Genomic DNA, 21,626 nt, shown 5'->3' with positions numbered 1-21,626 from the left:
CTAAAAACAGCTTGGAAAAGCTGTAGATCTCTTGTCGGCAGCCTTTGCAAGCCCTCCTCTTCTAACCCCGCCCAGACTTTCTGTGGCTGTCCAATCACAGACTTCCCAATGCAGCTCTATGAGAAGTGTTTGCAAGGGAGGTGCTCTGGGCAATTGCTGCTTCTTGAGTCCAGTGCAAATAAGCCAACAAAACAAGGAACTAACAGATCTGTTGGCAGCTTGAAATCCAAATTTTTAACATAATTTCTATAAAAATGTACACTTTTTTTTTTTTTTAATGACACACTCTTTGCACATAAAACTTTTTAACAGGTTAAAGTTATTTAGGAGTCTGGATAGTCCCTTTAAAGGAGCACTATAGGGTCAGGAACACAAACATGTATTCCTGACCCTTTAGTTTTTTTTTTAAATGTGTATATACCGGAGTTTAGGGTTAAGGGGTCTCCAGATTATGGGGTATGTGCCCTCAAGATGGTGTGGACTGTAACTCCCACGATTCTGTGCCATTATATCAATATTCAATTTTTTCTTTTACCAATTATTGACACACTCCACACACACAGCCATTCACACAATATGTAACATATAAAATATATATCTGTTGAGGTTTCAGGGTGCATAGAATTAGGAGCCTGGATCAACAAATACACACAAAATATCTGTTTCATGCCTCGTCTATCCTCTCTGGCTGGGCGTGCTGGGAGTCGCATGCTTTAAATTACCAAGCTTTCTGGTCGAGCTGGGAGTTGTATGAGGTGTATTACCATGCTTGCTGGCTGGCCGTACTGGGAGTTGTATGAGGTGTATTACCATGCTGGCTGGCTGGCCGTGCTGGGAGTTGTATGAGGTGTATTACCATGCTGGCTGGCTGGCTGTCCTGGGAGTTGTATGAGGTGTATTACCAGGCTGGCTGGCTGGCTGTGCTGGGAGTTGTATGAGGTGTACTACCATGCTGGATGGCTGGCCGTGCTGGGAGTTGTATGAGGTGTATTACCATGTTGGCTGGCTGGCCGGCCGTGCTGGGAGTTGTATGAGGTGAATTACCATGCTGGCTGGCTAGCCGTGCTGGGAGTTGTATGAGGTGTATTACCATGCTGGCTGGCTGGCCGTGCTGGGAGTTGTATGAGGTGTATTACCATGCTGGCTGGTTGTGCTGGGAGTTGTATGAGGTGTAGTACCTGGCTGGCTGGCTGGCCGTGCTGGGAGTTGTATGAGGTGTATTACCATGCTGGCTGGCTGGCTGTGCTGGGAGTTGTATGAGGTGTATTACCATGCTGGCTGGCTGGCCGTGCTGGGAGTTGTATGAGGTGTATTACCATGCTGGCTGGCTGGCCGTGCTGGGAGTTGTATGAGGTGTATTTCCATGCTGGCTGGCTGTGCTGGGAGTTGTATGAGGTGTATTACCATGCTGGCTGGCTGGCTGGCCGTGCTGGGAGTTGTATGAGGTGTATTACCATGCTGGCTGTGCTGGGAGTTGTATGAGGTGTAGTACCATGCTGGCTGGCTGACCGTGCTGGGAGTTGTATGAGGTGTATTACCATGCTGGCTGGCCGCACTGGGAGTTGGATGAGGTGTATTACCATGCTGGCTGGCTGTGCTGGGAGTTGTATGAGGTGTATTACCATGCTGGCTGGCTGGCCGTGCTGGGAGTTGTATGAGGTGTATTACCATGCTGGCTGGCCGTGCTGGGAGTTGTATGAGGTGTAGTACCATGCTGGCTGGCTGGCCGTGCTGGGAGTTGTATGAGGTGTATTACCATGCTGGCTAGCTGGCTGTGCTGGGAGTTGTATGAGGTGTATTACCATGCTGGCTAGCTGGCTGTGCTGGGAGTTGTATGAGGTGTAGTACCATGCTGGCTGGCTGGCCGTGCTGGGAGTTGTTATCCAGCCTTGCTTTGACTTGGAACCCCGCCCCCACAGTGATTGGGCGTGGCCCAGGAGGTGTCTGTTAACGTCACGATTCTTCCCAGCATTCCCAGCGCGCACTGCCTTAGCAACCGCGGAGTGAGACCGAGGCGCGGCCGGGTGAGAGGTCAGTGGAGTGACACCGGCAGCTGGGACTGTGCTGCGGCTCGGACTCACCGGCTACAGGTAGGAACCGGCCTCTGTGACCCCCGAACCCCAACACTGAGCGCCCTCCATATAACCCAGTGTGCCCCCCCCCCTCCATATAACCCAGTGTGCCCCCCTCCATATAACACAGTGTGCCCACCCCTCCATAACACAGTGTGCCCACCCCTCCATAACACAGTGTGCCCCCTCCATATAACACAGTGTGCCCACCCCTCCATATAACACAGTGTGCCCACCCCTCCATAACACAGTGTGCCCCCTCCATATAACAGTGTGCCCACCCCTCCATATAACACAGTGTGCCCACCCCTCCATATAACACAGTGTGCCCACCCCTCCATATAACACAGTGTGCCCCCCTCCATATAACACAGTGTGCCCGCCCCTCCATAAAACAGTGTGCCCACCCCTCCATAAAACAGTGTGCCCACCCCTCCATATAACACAGTGTGCCCACCCCTCCATATAACACAGTGTGCCCCCTCCATATAACACAGTGTGCCCCCTCCATATAACACAGTGTGCCCCCCTCCATATAACAGTGTGCCCCCCTCCATATAACACAGTGTGCCCACCCCTCCATAAAACAGTGTGCCCCCTCCATATAACACAGTGTGCCCCCCTCCATATAACACAGTGTGCCCCCTCCATATAACACAGTGTGCCCCCCTCCATATAACAGTGTGCCCCCCTCCATATAACACAGTGTGCCCACCCCTCCATAAAACAGTGTGCCCCCTCCATATAACACAGTGTGCCCCCCTCCATATAACACAGTGTGCCCCCCTCCATATAACACAGTGTGCCCCCCTCCATATAACCCATTGTGCCCCCCTCCATATAACCCATTGTGCCCCCCTCCATATAACCCAGTGTGCCCCCCCTCCATGTAACCCAGTGTGCCCCCCCCTTCCATGTAACCCAGTGTGCCCCCCCCTCCATGTAACCCAGTGTGCCCCCCCCCTCCATGTAACCCAGGGTGCCCCCCCTCCATGTAACGCAGGGTGCCATCAGTGTGCCCCCTCCATGTAACGCAGGGTGCCATCAGTGTGCCCCCTCCATGTAACACAGGGTGCCATCAGTGTGCCCCCTCCATGTAACGCAGGGTGCCATCAGTGTGCCCCCTCCATGTAACGCAGGGTGCCATCAGTGTGCCCCCTCCATGTAACGCAGGGTACCATCAGTGTGCCCCCTCCATGTAACACAGGGTACCAGTAAGGTGTCCTCCCCAAATAACACAGGTTACCTGTAAGATGTCCTCCCCATATAATACAGGGTACCAGTAAGGTGTCCCCCACATATAATACAGGGTGCCAGCAGAGTTCCCCCTCCATATAACACGGGGTACTGCACCATTTCACAACAGGTGTAGGTTCTCCTAACCCCAATATGATAAATAGGCTGTACCATAAGTACCCCTATCCCTTATGACATTGGGTGACAGCAGTATGCCACCAATCATGTTCATGGTGTACTTCTATTAATATAAATTATGCTTTATATTGGTTTATAAATAAGATCATCTATCCAATAGTGTAGAAGTGGGGCCTTACACCTCTGACACTAAGGACAGGCAATGACAGGCACATTTTGCACTGTTCCATATAGACACTGGGTAGAACTACCACCATCAGCTAACTCTATTCATAAACCATCAGGTCTGTTCACTAAAGTGTGGTTACACTTACTTTACACATGTAGTCATTGTCCAAACGCTGTAAATTTGATTATCTGTCTGCTGACTTCTCATATAGAGACTAGCACTACTGTGCTGTAAATATGGCCTGATAGCTCCCGTATTCTAAAAAGACTAGCACGACTGTGCCATTCTGTTGGAATCCCTCACTGCACACAGTATCTATTTTACAACAAACTGCATTCTAAACAACTGTAATTTTATACAAGTAATACCTAAATGGCAGATGGTTTATGTCTATGTATATAGCCTGGTTTTCCCAGGTTAACCTCAAACCATCTTTTTATTTTTTTTAATAATATCATTTTGTTTCGTTAATACTGCACTGTTTTGATCTATAATCCTGCTATAAGGCATTGGGTAAATATTTTTTTGTATTTGTCCACCTAGTTTATATTCATGTGTTTGTTTAATGCTACTTTTTTCTTTAAGATTGAAAGTTTTGTTTTTGCCCAGTGAATTTTTTTTTGCCAGGTTCCTGCAGAGGAAGGCAGGAACTACAGTCTGTCTGTGTTTGTTTGCTTTACAGTATTTACTTCCTACATCGTGTCTCGCTAGGAACATCAGCCCTTGGATGTGAGGATTTTAACCTTGAATAATCTTGTAGCAGCCTTATCTCTCTAGTTTTGAGAGCATGGCATTTTTTTATTTATCCCCTATTTTTTTGTGAAATCTTTTGCTAAATGCCAAATTTATCAGACTTTACATTTGTAGGCTGTAATGTGTCACTCACAAATAGATAAGATGTATTTATCCAAGCTGCATATTTTGACCGTACCATCTAAACTAAGGGTTATAAGGTGTTCGTCATAAATAAAAAGCTAACTCTTAGTTGGCTACTAGGTTTTATTAAAGTCTCACTTGTGACACTTCTGCTTTAACCCCTTAAGAACAGAGTCAATTGTCCAACTCCTGAACCAAAACAATCTCAAATTAGTTTTGTTTTCACCCTAAGTTACTATAACCATTTTGAGAGGGGGGTCTTCCTGGTGTAATATGTCCTATTAGGCAGTAAGGAGAAGGAACCCCCCCTCTAAATTCGCTGTAAAAAAGAAAGGGTTTTTATTTACCTTAAGTCCAGTGCCAGGTAAAGCTGCCAGCATTGCTTTTCCATGCCCTTTCCTGATGTCACGGTGGCTGCGCACTGTCCATTCACAGACCTATTTGCCAGATCAGAGGGCATGGAACGCTCTGGGCCGATGAGGAGAGGGCCCACAGGGAGGGTGGAAGGGGAGAGCTAGTGGAAGATTTTAACATCTGTTGTCGTTGTGTGGTGGCAACAGATGTAATTTATGCACAGAATTGACATCCAATGTCACATGTGCAAAGGGTGGAATTATTCCCCAGCACAAAATTACTAATATTACTAAGCTGAAACACTGCACATACTGATTCCTACCACCATGACACCTTCATATCACTAAAGTGGTCATGGTGATTGGAATAACACTTTCAGGATTTCTATAGTCACCAGAACCACTATAGCTTAACCCCTTAACGCCGTTACGGCGTGCTATGCCGTCACGGGTTAAGTGGGCTTTAAAGCCGTTATGACGGCATAGCACGCCGTAGCGGCTTGCAGCCCCAAGAGGTAAGATGTACTTACCTCCGCCGCGATCCGCTTCGGGAGGACTGCCTCACAGCCCAGGCAGCCCTCCCACGGCAAATGAGGCCCCCGGGGGCCATGTGATCGCTCTCAAAGAGCGATCACATGGCCCCCTATAGCTGGCTGTGGATCTGCCAGCAGGGGGACTGTTTGAAATATCAGACAGTCCCCCTGCTGGTGGGAAGAATTAAAAAAAAATAAGTCAAGTGTAAAAATAAATTAAATATATTTTTATATATATATAATATGTATATATATTATATATATAATATATATACATATTATATATATGTAACGTCATACAAAGTGTATTTTAATATTAATATAAGTATATATATTAATATTAAAATACACTTAGAATGACGTTACATATATAATATGTATATATATTATATATATAATAGATGTACATATATATATTATATATAAATACGTATAATTAAAATAATAAATAAATAAAATAATAAAATAAATAAATAAAATATTGAAACAAAATTTAATATAAATTATATATGCATATGTAATTTCATTCTAACTGTATTTTGTTATTAATATATATATATATATATATATATATATATCGGTAACAAAATACACTTAGAATGACATTCTATATATATCTATATATATATAAAATACAAATAACCGCAAATATATATATATAGATAAATACATATTACATAAAAGATTACATTAGTATACACGTAGAATTTAAATACCTATAAATGCATATATATTAAAATTCTACATGTATATTTAAATAATCTTTTAACGTAATTATGTGATTTGATTAATTAAAATTTGATTGACATGCCTGACAACACAGGGAGAAAGTGCAGAGAATTTAATTTGCAAGCACTATATTTGACCCTGTAACTCTCCAAGACACCATAAAACCTGTACATAGGGGGTACTGTTTTACTCGGGAGACTTCGCTGAACTCAAATATTCGTGTTTCAAACTGGTAAATTGTATTACAACGATGATATTTTAAGTAAAAGTGACGTTTTTTGCATTTTTTACAAGCGAACTGCACTTTTATGGTCTATATTATTGTTGTAATATGTTTTACTGTTTTAAAACACTAATATTTGTGTTTAGTGAAGTCTCCCGAGAATAACAGTACCCCCCATGTACAGGTTTTATGGTGTTTTGGAAAGTTAGAGAGTCACATATAAGGCTTGCATTTCATTTTTTTCACATTGAAATTTGCCAGATTGGTTATGTTGCCTTTGAGAGCGTACGGTAGCCCAGGAATGAGAATTACCCCCATGATGGCATACCATTTGCAAAAGTAGACAACCCGAGGTATTGCAAGTGGGGTATGTCCAGTCTTTCTTAGTAGCCACTTAGTCACAAACACTGGCCAAATATTCGTTTTTTGCTTTTTTCACACAAAAACAAATATGAACGCTAACTTTGGCCAGTGTTTGTGACTAAGTGGCTACTAAAAAAGACTAAACATACCCCACTTTCAATACCTTGGCTTGTCTACTTTTTCAAATGGTATGCCATTATGGGCGTAATTCTCATTCCTGGGCTACCACACCGTCTCAAAGGTAACATTACCAATCTGGCAAATTTCAATTTGAAAATGTAATGTTCTATATTTGACACTGTAACTTTCCAAAACAACATAAAACCTGTTAATGGGGGGTACTGTTGTACTCGTGAGACATCGCTGATTACAAATATGTGCATTTTTTTTTATGTATTATGACATTCACAGTTAAAATGTCAGACGGAAATGCAAATTTAAAAAAAAATCTTATTTTCTCACATTTTTTTTACTTTTATTCATAATAAATGATGTTCCATATATGAATAGTTAATGATAGATTAAAGCCCTGTTTCTCCTGAACAAAATGATATATAATAAGTGTGGGTGCATATAATTTGAAAGAGGGTAACTACGGGTGAACAGACATTTAGCGCAAATTCTAGTTTTTGTTTACGTTTTGTTTTGATCAGAACGTGCACTATTGACTCCGTCCTGAAGGGGTTAATGAGGTGGTTCTGGTTTCTATAGCCTGTCCGTGCAGGCTTTTAATTGTTAAAAACTGCTTTTCAGAGAAAAGAAGATGCTGATTGGCACAGTGTGACAATAGCTTCCCAATGGCAGAGCATCTGGGGAGATGTAGTAGACAAAACAGTAGACAATGGCTAATTACCACCCTGAGTATGCCCTCAACAGAACAGCCAATAAAGGTCTGAAGAGACGACAGAATTGGCAAACAGAAGAGAGAATAGAGGAAGAGTGAGAACCTAACTAGGTGTGCAGGTGTTACCCACTTTAATGTGAACGTTTTGTCCCTGTTGAGCAAACATCTCCCTCCTGGGATTCCATATATATTATTTTTTAAAGAACAGAAATGTCTTTTAATCTGATGTTCCCAACACTATAGTGTATTAGTCATCATTTAGGTTCTTCTCCCATCCTACAAAGATTAAAAAGTTAATTCACACACCTTTTCTCTGACATTAATATCAGCCAATCAAATGTATTCCCTTGGAAAAGTATTAAAGGAACACTATAGTCCCCTAAATTACTTTAGCTAAATAAAGCAGTTTTAGTGTATAGATCATTCCCCTGCAATTTCACTGCTCAATTCACTGTCATTTAGGAGTTAAATCACTTTGTTTCTGTTTATGCAGCCCTAACCACACCTCCCCTGGCTATGATTGACAGAGCCTGCATGAAAAAAAAAACTGGTTTCACTTTCAAACAGATGTAATTTACCTTAAATAATTGTATCTCCATCTCTAAATTGAACTTTAATCACATACAGGAGGCTCTTGCAGGGTCTAGCAAGCTATTAACATAGCAGGGGATAAGAAAATCTTAATTAAACAGAACTTGAAATAAAGAGAGCCTAAATAGGGCTCTCTTTACAGGAAGTGTTTATGGAAGGCTGTGCAAGTCACATGCAGGGAGGTGTGACTAGGGTTCATAAACAAAGGGATTTAACTCCTAAATGGCAGGATTGAGCAGTGAGGCTGCAGGGGCATGTTCTATACACCAAAACTGCTTCATTAAGCTAAAGTTGTTCAGGTGACTATAGTGTCCCTTTAAGAGGTTATTGCACATGTGCAGCAAAATGCTTCACTGCACCAATCAGATGGTCTATATAAGACCATCTGATTGAAATAAAGTTTTACTCTGCTATTTCTTACAGCCAGTAGAGGCATTTAAACCTTGCCATTCCTGCAGATCTGCCACGTTTTTATTTACCACGTTAAAACTGGTAGGACGTGACAATCCGACCCCTTCATTGAGATTAAGTGGTCTGGGTGCCTATAGAGTTCCTTTTAAATATGAATCCCTGTTAGACCCTGGAGGCCTCCCTATATATGGGGAATTAACGCGGCTGAATGTATTCGCTCACCCGTGATGATTTAAAGAACATACAGATCTACAGTCAGTCTCTGGCCTCTCAATATGGTCCCATCTGATGAAGGGAAGTCCTATATACTGATACCTAGATCTCCCCAGTGCAGCAGAGAATTATCCTTGCTCATATGGGAACTACATGACGTTCCATGCCATCCTAACCCTGTTAACTGTTTTTTAGGCTTGCATTGAACATCTTGATCTTGTCCTTAATGGGCTAAACTCTAGGCATGTGTAAAATGAGATATAAAAGGACTCTGCTTGATATCTGACAGGGTCAAGAAAATGGGGGGCATCCAAATACAAGTTATGGGGGATAGGGAGTTAATACACGTTTTAATAGTTTTTTTTAGTCCAAGTGGCTGAATACAAAAGGGGGGGGCACACAATTTGGCTATATTAAAGATCGGCGATTCTTGCCTTAAAAAATCCCTTTTCATATATCTAGAGGCAAATAAGCTGGTGGTATAGATAATTCCTTTGCTTACATCCTTAAAATTAAGTTACTGGTCAACTTTTATATGTTTTTTTTTTTTTGTTAAGCAGTTTAAATTCCAAAAAGCATTTCTACGAAGTCAGAATTTTCCTATCTATTTAGAATCTGGATTGCGTAATGAGTGACCATTGATTTACCTGTAGTTAATTCAAAAGTAGCTTGGTTTACAAAATTATCCATGTGAATTGCTCATCAAGCCGGGATTACACTGCAGAGAACGTGGCTTTTAAATCCACTATGCACATATTAAACCAATTACCAATTGCTTTAATCAGATGCTTAGCTGTCAAAACATATTCATTTGCTGCAGTTTCCTGCCAAGCTTCACATGAGTGAGAGAAACTATACAACATGAACGGCTGCTCTTCTAGCTAGTGTCACCGAACATCTCGGTATTTACATTTCCTTTTTGGCATCAGATCTGCAAATCTGTTAAAAATTGTGCAGACGTTTTTGATTTTGTAATTCTTTAAAATTAGTTTTGGAATTTTTAAATGACCGTTGTTACGGAGCCATTTTATTTCATCCTAGTTTATAATCATATCATATGTTACAGCAGTATTAAGTTTTTTTTTGTTTTTTTTTTATATATCTAAAAATTCTTCTTGAATATTGGTATATATAGTGCTTGTGTTTTATGTTCTCTTGCTTTCAGTATACAGTGGGATGCCTGGGTCTATTCTGCTGTATTTCAATAGTAGTGATTTTATATTATAAAGATCAATTTTGGGACAGAGTTCTAACAGTGGTACAATCACCATGGAAAGTAAGACAATGTCCCTATGGAATTAGCACTTACAATTCTACAGAGCTACCTTTTTTTTAATAAGCAGGACTCGGTTTATAAATGAGGCCTCTGAACACCAAAACGTATATTGATTATGGTGCCAGGATTCCCCTGGTGCCTTCCCCCTGAATCAATGCATCTCAATGGGGAACATTCAGCACCTCCACGCTGGGAGTGGAGAAGCTAAAACTATGTACTGTGCAGCACTGACCCAGGATGCACTCCATAGGCCATCTGAATGACTGTCACTAGAGGTGTTACTAGGCACCAAGGTAAACCCTGCCTTTTCTCTGAAAAGGCAGGGTTTACATTGAAAAGTGTGCAGGAACAGACTAGACATGAGAACAACTACATTAACCCCTTAAGGACACATGACATGTGTGACAGGTCATGATTCCATTTTATTCCAGAAGTTTGGTCCTTAAGGGGTTAAGCTGTAGTGGTTTTGGTGACTATAGTGTCCCTTTAAGAATTGTATTTTTGACATTGAAAAACCTGGCTCCTAACTTTTTTTGCTGGCTCCTAAATTCCATGGAAATTTGTCAAGCCCTGCTATAGTTTCTTTTTTAAAGGAACAGTGCAAGCACCATAACCACTATAGTGCATTGTAGTACTTATAGTGCCAGAAGTGTTGTGGTGGACCCCAGGTAAGAAATTAAACGATTCTAAAACAGAGTTGTTATGGTGCTTTAAATTACCTTTTTAAGCTGGATTATTATTTTTTAAGATTAGTGTGCTGTTGTAGAATGAGGAGTATAATCGCAACACTTTTAAATTTAAAATGAAACAAAACACTACCCTTCTTCTCCTGAATATTAACATGCACAGACATGATTTTATTTTATTTTTTTTCTCTTCTTTTCTTTAATGATTGCATCACTTTAAAATGACAGTAATTTATCATGGGAAATTTGTCTTTTATTACATTACACTAGTACTGTGTAAACTGACTGTAATACGTAGAAAGAATGCTAGTGAATGTATGTACCCGCTTACTTGGATGCAGTAGGGACAGCGAGCGCTTCCGTTAAAACTTCTTCTTTAAACTTGTCCACAGCAGTCTCAAACCAAGCTTCTGTTCAAACTCACCTGCTCAACAGGAAGGATAGTGTGGAATTCTGTCTGGCTTCTTGGTAGCCAGACAATAATTGGTCTTAATAATTGGCAAAGCATTTCACATCTAAAGCAGCTATATCAAGGAAGCACTGATTTTTTTTCAGGAGTTTTCTAGTTGTTGTCTTGCTGCTTCTTCTCTCTCACATGCCAAAATGTCAAGTCATTTAATTGACTTAAATGAATGGTCACTTGGTGGTATTTGCCAAGGTCTTCCATCGTATCTCATTTCTGCAAAGTTCCTAGTGCCAAGGACAAACATCAGTAGCCAAACAACATTGAAACTTTTAAGTTCCCCACACCCAGTGACAGTACTAATGTAGAGAGGGCCCTGGTACAAGAAATTGTTTTGGGCCCCCCTCTAGTTCAGAGGTGGCCAAAAGGTAGACCCCCATCTATCGTACAACTCCCACGATGCTGTGCCAGCTGATAATCTATTTGCCCATCCTTGATCCTTGCAGGATTTTTTGTAATTTTTTTTTGTGAGCATTGTTTGTGCATTGGTAAATAAGCATGTTTTGTAAGTGTGTGTGTGTGTGTGTGTGTATGTAGAGTTGTAGTTGTATTTACTGTTGCCATTAGAATGCAATGGTGTGCAGGTTTATGTTTGAATGCATGGGTGTGTTTGTTTTTGAATGAATGGGTGCTTGTATATAATTTTGGCATTTTAATACAGGGTGTGTTTGTAATGTTTGCAGGGGTCTGTTTGCATGTACTGTTGGTGTTTGCTGTGATGTATGCAAATACATACATACTCTGCCACATATATATGTACACAGATATACATTTACAGACACAGAAATATAAAAAAACTGACATACACACACACGTGTAATAATTTGTATCTAATGGGATTGTGGATCTGGATCGAGGTCCCCCTCCTTTGGTGATATTTCCTCCCGCGCGGCTGTTCCTGTAGCTGAGAGGAAGTAATCTGAACTCACTTCCTCCCAGCCAGCCATTGTAAAAAGGGTCCGGTCAGGCTGTTAAAGGCCCCTTTTCAGCAATACCTACCGGGTGGCCTGAAGTACATGGGCCACCCGATGGGTCCCCTCAATGTGCGTGCCCCGGTGCAGCTGTCCCAGCAATAATTCTGCCAGTGCCAACACGGTGACTTTTCAGTGACAAAATTGCTGCACTCTTCCTCCAGCACCAGTGAATGTCACGCAGGCATTTTCCCACAGTGGACATTATGAAAGGAAAGTGTGCAGTTCTGACATTATTTTTTTGGCAACTTTATTTGTTAAAGGGCCATTCTGTGTACTACAGCGTCATCATCACAATGAAGTTCTTATGGTTCAAGGAGGCCCTGGGTACTATCTTACTTTAACCCCTTAAGGACCAAGCTTCTGGAATAAAAGGGAATTGTGACATGTCACACATGTCATGTGTCCTTAAGGGTTTTAATCATTAACAAACGGTTTAACTCCAAAGTATGGAACACTGCATCCTATTGCACTGCCTCTCTACTTCCTCTTTAGGTTCAAGGCTTCAACCAGGAAGCCTCAGACTAGGTGCCGCTGATAGCCTGGCAGTGTCAGCTGAGGCTCTCAGCCTATCACTAGCTCCCCATTCTGAAAATTGAGTCGGGGAAAAAAAATGTATATCTTTTTTTTTTTATTTTAACAATAGAAAATGTTTTTACAGCATAACCTTGTACCTTTAACCATACTCCCTCTTTTCACAATGCAAATTTTTATGACCTATATTCCAGGTATGTATTTGGTTCAGCCAATGAGAGATCAGTATATGCTAAGCTGCTGAATTGACTCCAACCCACAGCCAATCACTCAACTCGTTTTATCTGTATAGTGTTTCAGTACCTTACTCTGATTGGTTATGAAGCTAATGTCATCAGCTCGGTTCCTGAGTACATACTCAAAATAAAGAAATTGCTATCAAATGCACTTAAATTATGTTGGTGCCCAGAGTAGGACTGGAGTGTTTTGAAATAATGATGAGAACTGTATTCCTTGCACTATAGTTCCCTCTGGGGTTTTTTGAAAAGCAGGGGAAAATGTGAAACTTGGCCTTTACAGGTGTTTTTGTTTTATATAGGAACTTATGTCTCGTACTCTTGTATAGCACGTGACCATTAGTGGGGACACAGTGTATTTTTTAATGAGGATGTAACAGGCCTAATTAAAAATTTAAACAAAATGTATATTTCGGCAGACGAGATGAAATGTCAATAATAGGTATTTAATGGATCTATTTTTGCATGTTGCTACATATCCTGTTTATACCCTTTCAATGAAGGGCTGTTCTTTTCCCTTTTATTTTTTTTATATATAGTTCCTTTGTTCCTATATATATTTATTTGCCATTGTTCATTGTGGCAAAAGTTCTGTCTCTGAATGCATGCAGCTAAGTAGTCTAGTTGCTTTTTTAACTATTTGAGCACAAGACCCGCAATGACCAAAACCCTCTGCCTGTCAATTATCAAATAAAACATTAGATTTTGCCCCTTCACAGGTTAATCACTCATACCCTTGGGGTTTTTGTTCTATAAAGTCCATGCTCACTTGATAAGACAAATACTGCCTCCCTATGAAAGTAAAACGTTTAGCCGTACTAGAAGGGACGGCTTTACTGACTGTTTTTAACAAACACGTTGTGTTGTATTTTTGTTTTATTGCTCAAAAACTGTTATTTACATCTTGTAGCAAGTTTCGTGCTGTGCTCTCTTTTACTTATTAGAAATGTTTCACTGTTGTCTTACTTGCTGAAATGTATGGAGTCCATAATAATCAAAACTTGCTCTGCTTCCTAAAATGTATGCTGTCTCTCTGCTCTTTTCTCTTTGAGCCTTACATTGTTTGTCTGTCTCTGAATCTCTTTCTCCTAGTGTCTCTGCATCCCCCCCCCCCCCCCCCCGTGTCTCTCTTGTCCTTTCGCTCCTTCATTAAAGTGCAGACTTTTTTAAGTCCTCACAAATTCTCATAGAACGCTAACCCCACCTTGACACCTTGGCTTAGTGAATATCTCTTTGCTGCAGATGTACAACAAAACTACCATAGAATGCCAAACCGATTGAATAAACCAAATGGACTCCGGCCCTCCAGATGTTGCTGAACCACAACTCCCATGATTCTCAGCCTATCTATTTAATTCATAGCATCACGGGCGTTGTAGTTCAGCAACATCTGGAGGGCTGAAGTTTGGGGAAGCCTGCCATAATTGGACAAGATAAATAAACAACCTTTTCTTTTTCCAGTATGAGTTTGTGTCCAGTGTGGCACATTAAAACTTTGAGCTGAGTAGCCTTTATTTTGTGCATCTCTGTAATGTGTGGGGAAAGGGGGGGAGGAGAGGGGGGGGGAGTGTGGAATCATGAATATCCTAGCCCGTGGTGCCTCTTTTTATGTAATAAAAGCAAATATGTTTAAAAAGGAAAATAAATAAATACAAGTAACTGCTATTTTTTTACATTCTGGATTAAGCAAAACTCTCATTTTAAATGTGTCAGATCTGCAGTAACTAGGTTTAGTTGCTTTTGTAAGATTCAAATGTGCTTTTTAAATTGAAAATACAGTGTTGGGATCTGTCTTTTATTTGGACTTGACCGTTAGGATTTTGCAATACAACGCCCTATGGCAAGTAAGATAACTGATGGGTGGGGGGGAGCGGGAGGAGAAACAGGGGATTACACAGGAATTTTACAGAGAAAAATCTGAATACTAACATAGTGATTTGCACAGAATTCAACTCTGGAGAACCACTGCCAACAGCATCAATGTAGGTAAGGGATTGCTTTTAACTCCTATTTGAGTTTTGTTTTTTAATCTATTTGTTGGTTGTTTTTTTTTTTTTTTTTTTTTTTTTTTTTTTTTTCTGGTAACATGCCTGTGGATCAAGGATATTGATCTTTGCATAACCATATTGCTAAATGTAAACTCAGTTTGTTTTTAGTGTGGCAACAAATCGCTCTCCACAGGGTCATTTTTATCCTAAAACAGATGGGAAAGAAGGAATAATCTCTCAGCAATGTCAGTAGCTTTTAATAGAAAACAATGCATACATTTTGGCTAAATCTTGGCTCACGGGCAGGGCCTTCTTTACCTTTTGTATTGGTCTGTGCATATTGTATGTTCTACCCTAATTGTACAGCGATGCAGAATATGTTGACGCTTTATAAATGCCAGTAATAAATACATTTTGCAAATATTAATGGAAACCAGCAAACAAATGGATCCATATTAAAATCACACTTTTTAAACCGTAGCCCTCTTCCTAAGCTTTTACTGTGACACACACTAAGTAAGAGGACAGTGGGATATATGATGTGAACAATTGCTATTCATTTGTGATTAGGCAATCTGTACAATGTTAAGATCGCTAGTGCAGTGAAAGGCAGACTTGGCATCATGGGACTTGTAGTTCGCATTGCTGCCAAGGTGCACAATCAAATTCAGTGTGCATTTCTACCTTTTTTTTTGTATTGTTTCAATATGATTTTGAAACACAGGCTAGAGCAAAAACAAGTTGACAGTTTCTTACGTTTTACTCTGCATTCTTTTTAGGTGTTTTATGTTGGCATTGTCACTGTGCCTGTTGCTCAATGTAGCTTCCCTTACTTTCTTGTATTTTAATTTTATTGGCTTTCATGTTTCCCCCCCTCCCCTCAGTATTAAAATGTTTTATATAACATTAGTGGAACATTCTGAGTGGATAACTTTGCACAGCCAAATCGCTGGCAGATGTTCTTGCAACATTTTAGCTATGAAGGGTTACTCCAAGCATCATAAACACTGCAGAGTGCAGAATGGCTCAGCCCGTTTAGAGCTGCTGAAGCCGGATGCTGATCCTGCTGGCCATTCATTGGCAGAGAGGGTTGGCGGACTGCTAACAGCCAATTAATGCAGATCTGTTCATGGAAATATGCACAGAATTTACATTAATAGAATTTACTGTAATGACTCCACCATGGTGCTGCTGGAGGTAGAGTTACACCTCTGGCAGCGAAGGGGTTAAACTCCATATATGCAGCTTTTCATAGCCAAATATGCATAGTCTCCAGGCACCACAACCACTTCAAAGCACTGACGGTCAAGGTGCTTGGAGTAACCCTCTAACTTTAAGATTGTAGTTTTTACTTTTTACCGACACCATTGGCATAAACTAAAATAGTTACAGCTGCTGTCTAATCTTCTGAGTCCCTTTTGAAGGGCTGTGGATCCATTGTGGGATTGTACATGCAAGCCACAGCGCAAACCCAGATCATAATTTCAGACTAGAAATCCCATGATGTTTGTTACCCAAGCATCATGGGAGTGTTGTTGTTGTTGAAGCTCTTTTTTTTCTCCTTACCTTCTTTTCTTTTATGTTGTGTGGTTAGGGAATAACGTGTCGACTAACCCTGTTCTTAAACAATATTTATGGTGATTGACAGCTCGATGTATAACTTAAGTCTTTAGTTTTAGCTGAAGTGAACAGGTTTCTCTCTTTGCAGAGGGTGATGTGAGTTGTAGTCAGGAGGTTTGCTGGTACCCTGCTACATGTCTGTCAATTCTCAATATTGGATTCTTACAGTGTTTGTATCTGCTGTCCAGCTTACTTCCTGCGCTTAGTTCATTCCAAAAGAGAAATTGACTTTTTTTTCTTCTTCTTCTTCTACATAATTCCCAATTATTGACTTGTAGTGTTTTCTGTGCTCTCCGTAATGCTGATAAGATGTTTCCTGCCATTTCGTTGTCTGATGTTTAATATTAGCCCCTCTCTTGTTCTTTTAGATGTTACAGTGTGTGTTTTGGCTGCAGACTCAATGATCGCTGATTACTTCCTAATCCCATCTGTTAAATTGGTGATTTTTGTTGGTTTTATTTTTGTCATTTCCGTCATTTGTATTTTTAATATGTCTTTCCAGGCTGAAAACATTGTTTTGTAAATGGGTAAGGAATATAATAATCTTACTGTTTGGACTGCATTCTGTGTCAAAATGGAAAGTGTCAAGAAATCTTTAATTTTATTTATTTTTTAATTTTAAATAATTGTCAACTATAAAACCAATAGATCATGTAGGTTTTTTTTTTGGGGGGGGGGGTGTATTTTTTTTTTTTAATATATATTTTTTTTTTAATCAATTCTATCCAATTTATTGCATAGTTACATAGTTACATAGTTAGATAGCTGAAAAGAGACTTGCGTCCATCAAGTTCAGCCTTCCTCACACCTGTTTTTTGCTGTTGATCCAAAAGAAAAGGAAAAAAAAAAAAAAAAAAAAAAAGACAAAAACCCAGTTTGAAGCACAATTTTGCAACAAGCTAGGACAAAAAATTCCTTCTTGACCCCAGAATGGCAGTCAGATTTATCCTTGAATCAAGCAGTTATTACCCTACATTGAAAGATTATATCCTTGAATATTCTGTCTTTGCAAGTATGCATCTAGTAGCTGTTTGAACATCTGTATGGACTCTGATAAAACCACTTCTTCAGGCAGAGAATTCCACATCCTGATTGTTCTTACAGTAAAAAAACCTTTCCTTTGCCTTAGACGAAATCTTCTTTCTTCCAGTCTAAACGCATGGCCTCGTGTCCTATGTAAAGTCCGGTTTGTGAATAGATTTCCACACAATGGTTTGTATTGGCCCCGAATATATTTGTATAATGTTATCATATCCCCTCTCAGGCGACGTTTTTCTAAACTAAATAGGTTTAAATTTGTTAACCTTTCTTCATAGCTGATATGTTCCATTCCTTTTATTAATTTTGTAGCCCGCCTCTGCACTTTTTCTAGTGCCATGATATCCTTCTTTAGAACAGGTGCCCAAAATTGCACAGCATATTCAATATGTGGTCTTACCAGTGATTTATAGAGAGGCAAAATGATATTCTCGTCCCGAGAATGAATGCCCTTTTTCATGCATGACAATACCTTACTGGCCTTGGCCACTGCTGATTGACATTGCACATTGTTGCATAGTTTGTTGTCTATAACAATTCCCAAGTCCTTTTCGTGTGTTGTTATCCCTAATTCGCTTCCATTAAGGGTATACGTTGCTTGTGTATTCTTTACGCCGAAGTGCATAACTTTGCATTTTTCAACATTAAATTTCATCTGCCATTTGAGTGCCCAGTCCCCCAGTCTATCTAAATCCTTCTGCAGCAAAGTAATATCTTGCTCACATTGTATTATTTTACAAAGTTTTGTGTCCTCTGCAAACACTGAAACATGACTTTCAATGCTGTCTTCAAGATCATTTATAAAAATGTTAAATAGAAGGGGTCCCAGAACAGACCCCTGAGGGACACCACTTGCCACCTCTGTCCAGCTTGAAAATTTACCATTAACGACAACTCTTTGTATTCTGTTTTTAAGCCAATGTTCTACCCAAGAACAAGCATTTTCATCGAGACCGATTTCCTTGAGTTTGAACACTAATCTTTTGTGTGGAACTGTATCAAATGCCTTGGCAAAATCCAAATAGATCACATCCACTGCAACACCCTGATCTATACTTCTACTTACTTCTTCGTAGAAAGCAATCAAGTTAGTTTGACATGACCTGTGCTTCATAAAACCGTGCTGATTTTTGCTGATAACCATATTCTTCTCAAGGAATTCTTGAATATTATCCCTTAATAACCTTTCAAATATTTTACCAGCCACAGAAGTTAAGCTCACAGGTCTATAATTTCCAGGCAAGGATTTTGAACCCTTTTTGAATATAGGAACCACATCTGCCTTCCTCCAATCCTCCGGAACACTTCCTGAAAGAAAAGAATCTTGAAAGATTAAAAACAGAGGTTCACTTATTTCTACACTTAGTTCCTTAAGTACACGTGGATGGATACCGTCAGGCCCTGGAGCTTTGTTTATATTAACTTTCTTTAGTTGCTGCAGCACATTGTCTTGAGTTAACCAATTACAATTATTCTGCAAGTTTTTAGTAGCAATCATTTGCACATCTATTGCCATGGGTTCTTCTTTAATATATACGGAGGAGAAATAGTTATTTAGAATTCCTGCCTTTTCTTGGTCTTCATTAACTAACACCCCCGTTTCAGTTTTAAGTGTACCTATACTTTCATTTTTGGGTTTTTTGGAATTTATGTACTTAAAAAATGCTTTGGGGTTGGTTTTGCTCTCTTTAGCTATCATTTTTTCATTTTGAAGTTTAGCAAGTTTAATTGCCTTTTTGCACGCATTATTTGCTTTCTTATATCTTTTATAAGATGCATCTGATTTGTCTGATTTAAATGCTTTAAATGCCCTTTTCTTATTTTTAATCTCTTGTTTTACTTCTCTACTAAGCCACATTGGTTTTAATTTGTTTCTTTTATACTTATTTCCCAATGGTACATACTGAGAAATGTACCTTTCTAATATTTGTTGGAAGATGATCCATTTATCCTCAGTGTTCTTTTCACTAAAGAGTTTATGCCAGTCAATATATTGTAAAGCTTCCCTTATCTTATTGAATGATATAATTGAGAACTATTGGTGGGTGAGAAACTTACATTACATTACATCATATAGATACTTTCTCTCTCTAATGCAAGTACATATTTGCTTTATATTCTTCTGCTGAGTTAAAAGCAGCAGAGGTTCGTTACCTGGTTGGGTGTATTTATGTCTGAAAATAAGTCCCCAATTGCTTGTAAGCTATGCCATAAAATGCTTTTTTATTTTTTCCTTTGGGCTTCATATGAATTTTGCACCCAGCAAAATCAGGATTTAATATCATAAAATGTTGATCGCTACTGGCAGAAATATTTTATGAAACTAATGGTTTGAATGTTATTTTTAAAGGGGTACTATACTCGCCAAAATAACTTTTAGCTTAATGAAGTTTTGGTATATAGATCATGCCCCTGCAGTATCACTGCTTAATTATCTGTCATTTAAGAGTTAAATCACTGTTTATACAGTGCTAGTCCCACCTCCCTGCATGTGACTTACACAGCCTTTCCTAAAGACTTCCTGTAAAGAGAGAGCTGATGTTTAAACTTCCTTTATTGCAAACTCTATTTCAATTAGAATGTCTTATCTCCTGCTCTTTTAATAGCTTGCTAGACCCAGCATGAGCCTCCTGTATGTCATTAAAGTTCAATTCACTGAGCAGGAGATAAAGTTTACAATTAGTTAACATCTGATTGAAAATTTAGCAATTGTGTTAGTATGCAGGCTGTGTCAGTCACAGCCAGGGGAGGTGTATCAAGGGCTGCATGGACAGAAACAAAAGGGGTGAAACTCCTAAACGGGCAAATAATTGAGCAGTGAAACTTCAGAGGCATGATCTATACACAATAACTGCTTAATTAAGCCAACGTTGTTTTGGCGACTATAGTGTCCCTTTGATGTTAAATAGAACATTAATCTATTAGGACAACTTATCACAGTAATCACAATATATTTAGCATACAGATACAAAAGACTGTGTGTATACCCATTAAGTGTGTGTGTTTGTGAGTACACATTACATGTACAAACAGAGTTCTGGCAGCCTCCACCTGCCCTCTGCTCTCTTAAAGACCTTGCTGGTTCCAGCTGGTAAAATGCCAACAGCCTTTGGCATGAATAGTGTATCTGCCTATACCAGCCTGATGGGTCCTGTGTTTACCTAGCGCAGGTCTTTAGTGCTGCGCTGGGAGTTTGAGATGTGGGCTGCTCAGTTTCCCAATTGGCAGACTTATTTCTTGTCCTTCAAGTTGTCTGCAATGCTTGTTCTCATCCAGGTATTATCGGATTACATGCTGTGCACATGATCCCCTATTCAGTACTGAGAGGCATACTTCTCTTGCAAGCTTTCAGCTTCACACATCACATGGGTGCCTTAATGTTTCCTTTCTATCAGGGAACATTTAACCATTTGAGAGCCTAGAATTAAGAACTAGCCTTTATTGCGAGTTGATAATTGTGCCACATTTGTCATGATTATTTACCATTTTGGAAATTCTTAACCATTCGTCATTTTAGAAACGAACAGGGTCATTCACTAAGACAGGAATTGTAGGGAATGGTATAATTCAAGGCAAAATAGCTGATTTGGAAACATTCACCGACACGGCTAGATCGGCTTTAACGTTTTAACTCCTTTATTAATTCCCATTAAATGAATATTAGTAAATACAGATGGATGTAGAGATTAAATAGAGATTTGTTCGAAAGTCCTGGAAACGTATTAAATAAGATTATAAGAGATTTGTACATATGTATTGTCAGTAATGAAAAAACATATGAACCGTCGTCGTCGTATTGTGTGGGAATCATCAAAAGATAAAGCATAATAAAGTCCTTGTAAATGTAAGGCGTCTGGGCAGGAAGAGTCATGTCACACTGACACAAAACTTCCTTGAGAGAAGGAGCACGAAGAAAACCTGTAATAATATAAGTACAGTGCACATAATCAACAGGCATTGTACACCTTACCAAGCAAGATCCCTGACTGTATGATGAAATGTGTTTTCATTTAATTCACAGCACTTTTACAACAATGGCAGACAGCCTAAATCAGTTCTTTCA

The 21,626-nt window shown here is 39.7% G+C and overlaps 1 protein-coding gene across 3 annotated transcripts in view; it reads left to right on the top strand.

Moving 5' to 3' along the window:
* Window positions 1-1,971: 1,971 nt before the first annotated feature.
* Window positions 1,972-21,626, top strand: part of GNG12 (G protein subunit gamma 12) — an 89,775-nt gene continuing 70,120 nt past the window's right edge. For 2 of the 3 annotated variants that reach the window (XM_063427902.1, XM_063427901.1), the window contains exon 1: window positions 1,972-2,090. The gene's annotated coding sequence lies outside the window, so the exon portion shown is untranslated. Of the gene's footprint in view, window positions 2,091-14,861; window positions 14,904-21,626 lie in introns of those variants that run through there. The other variant, XM_063427903.1, reaches the window with a different exon arrangement.

Source organism: Pelobates fuscus, chromosome 7 (genome assembly GCF_036172605.1).
Source record: "Pelobates fuscus isolate aPelFus1 chromosome 7, aPelFus1.pri, whole genome shotgun sequence".
NCBI lineage: Eukaryota > Metazoa > Chordata > Amphibia > Anura > Pelobatidae > Pelobates > Pelobates fuscus.
This window is presented reverse-complemented; position numbering and strand designations above follow the sequence as displayed.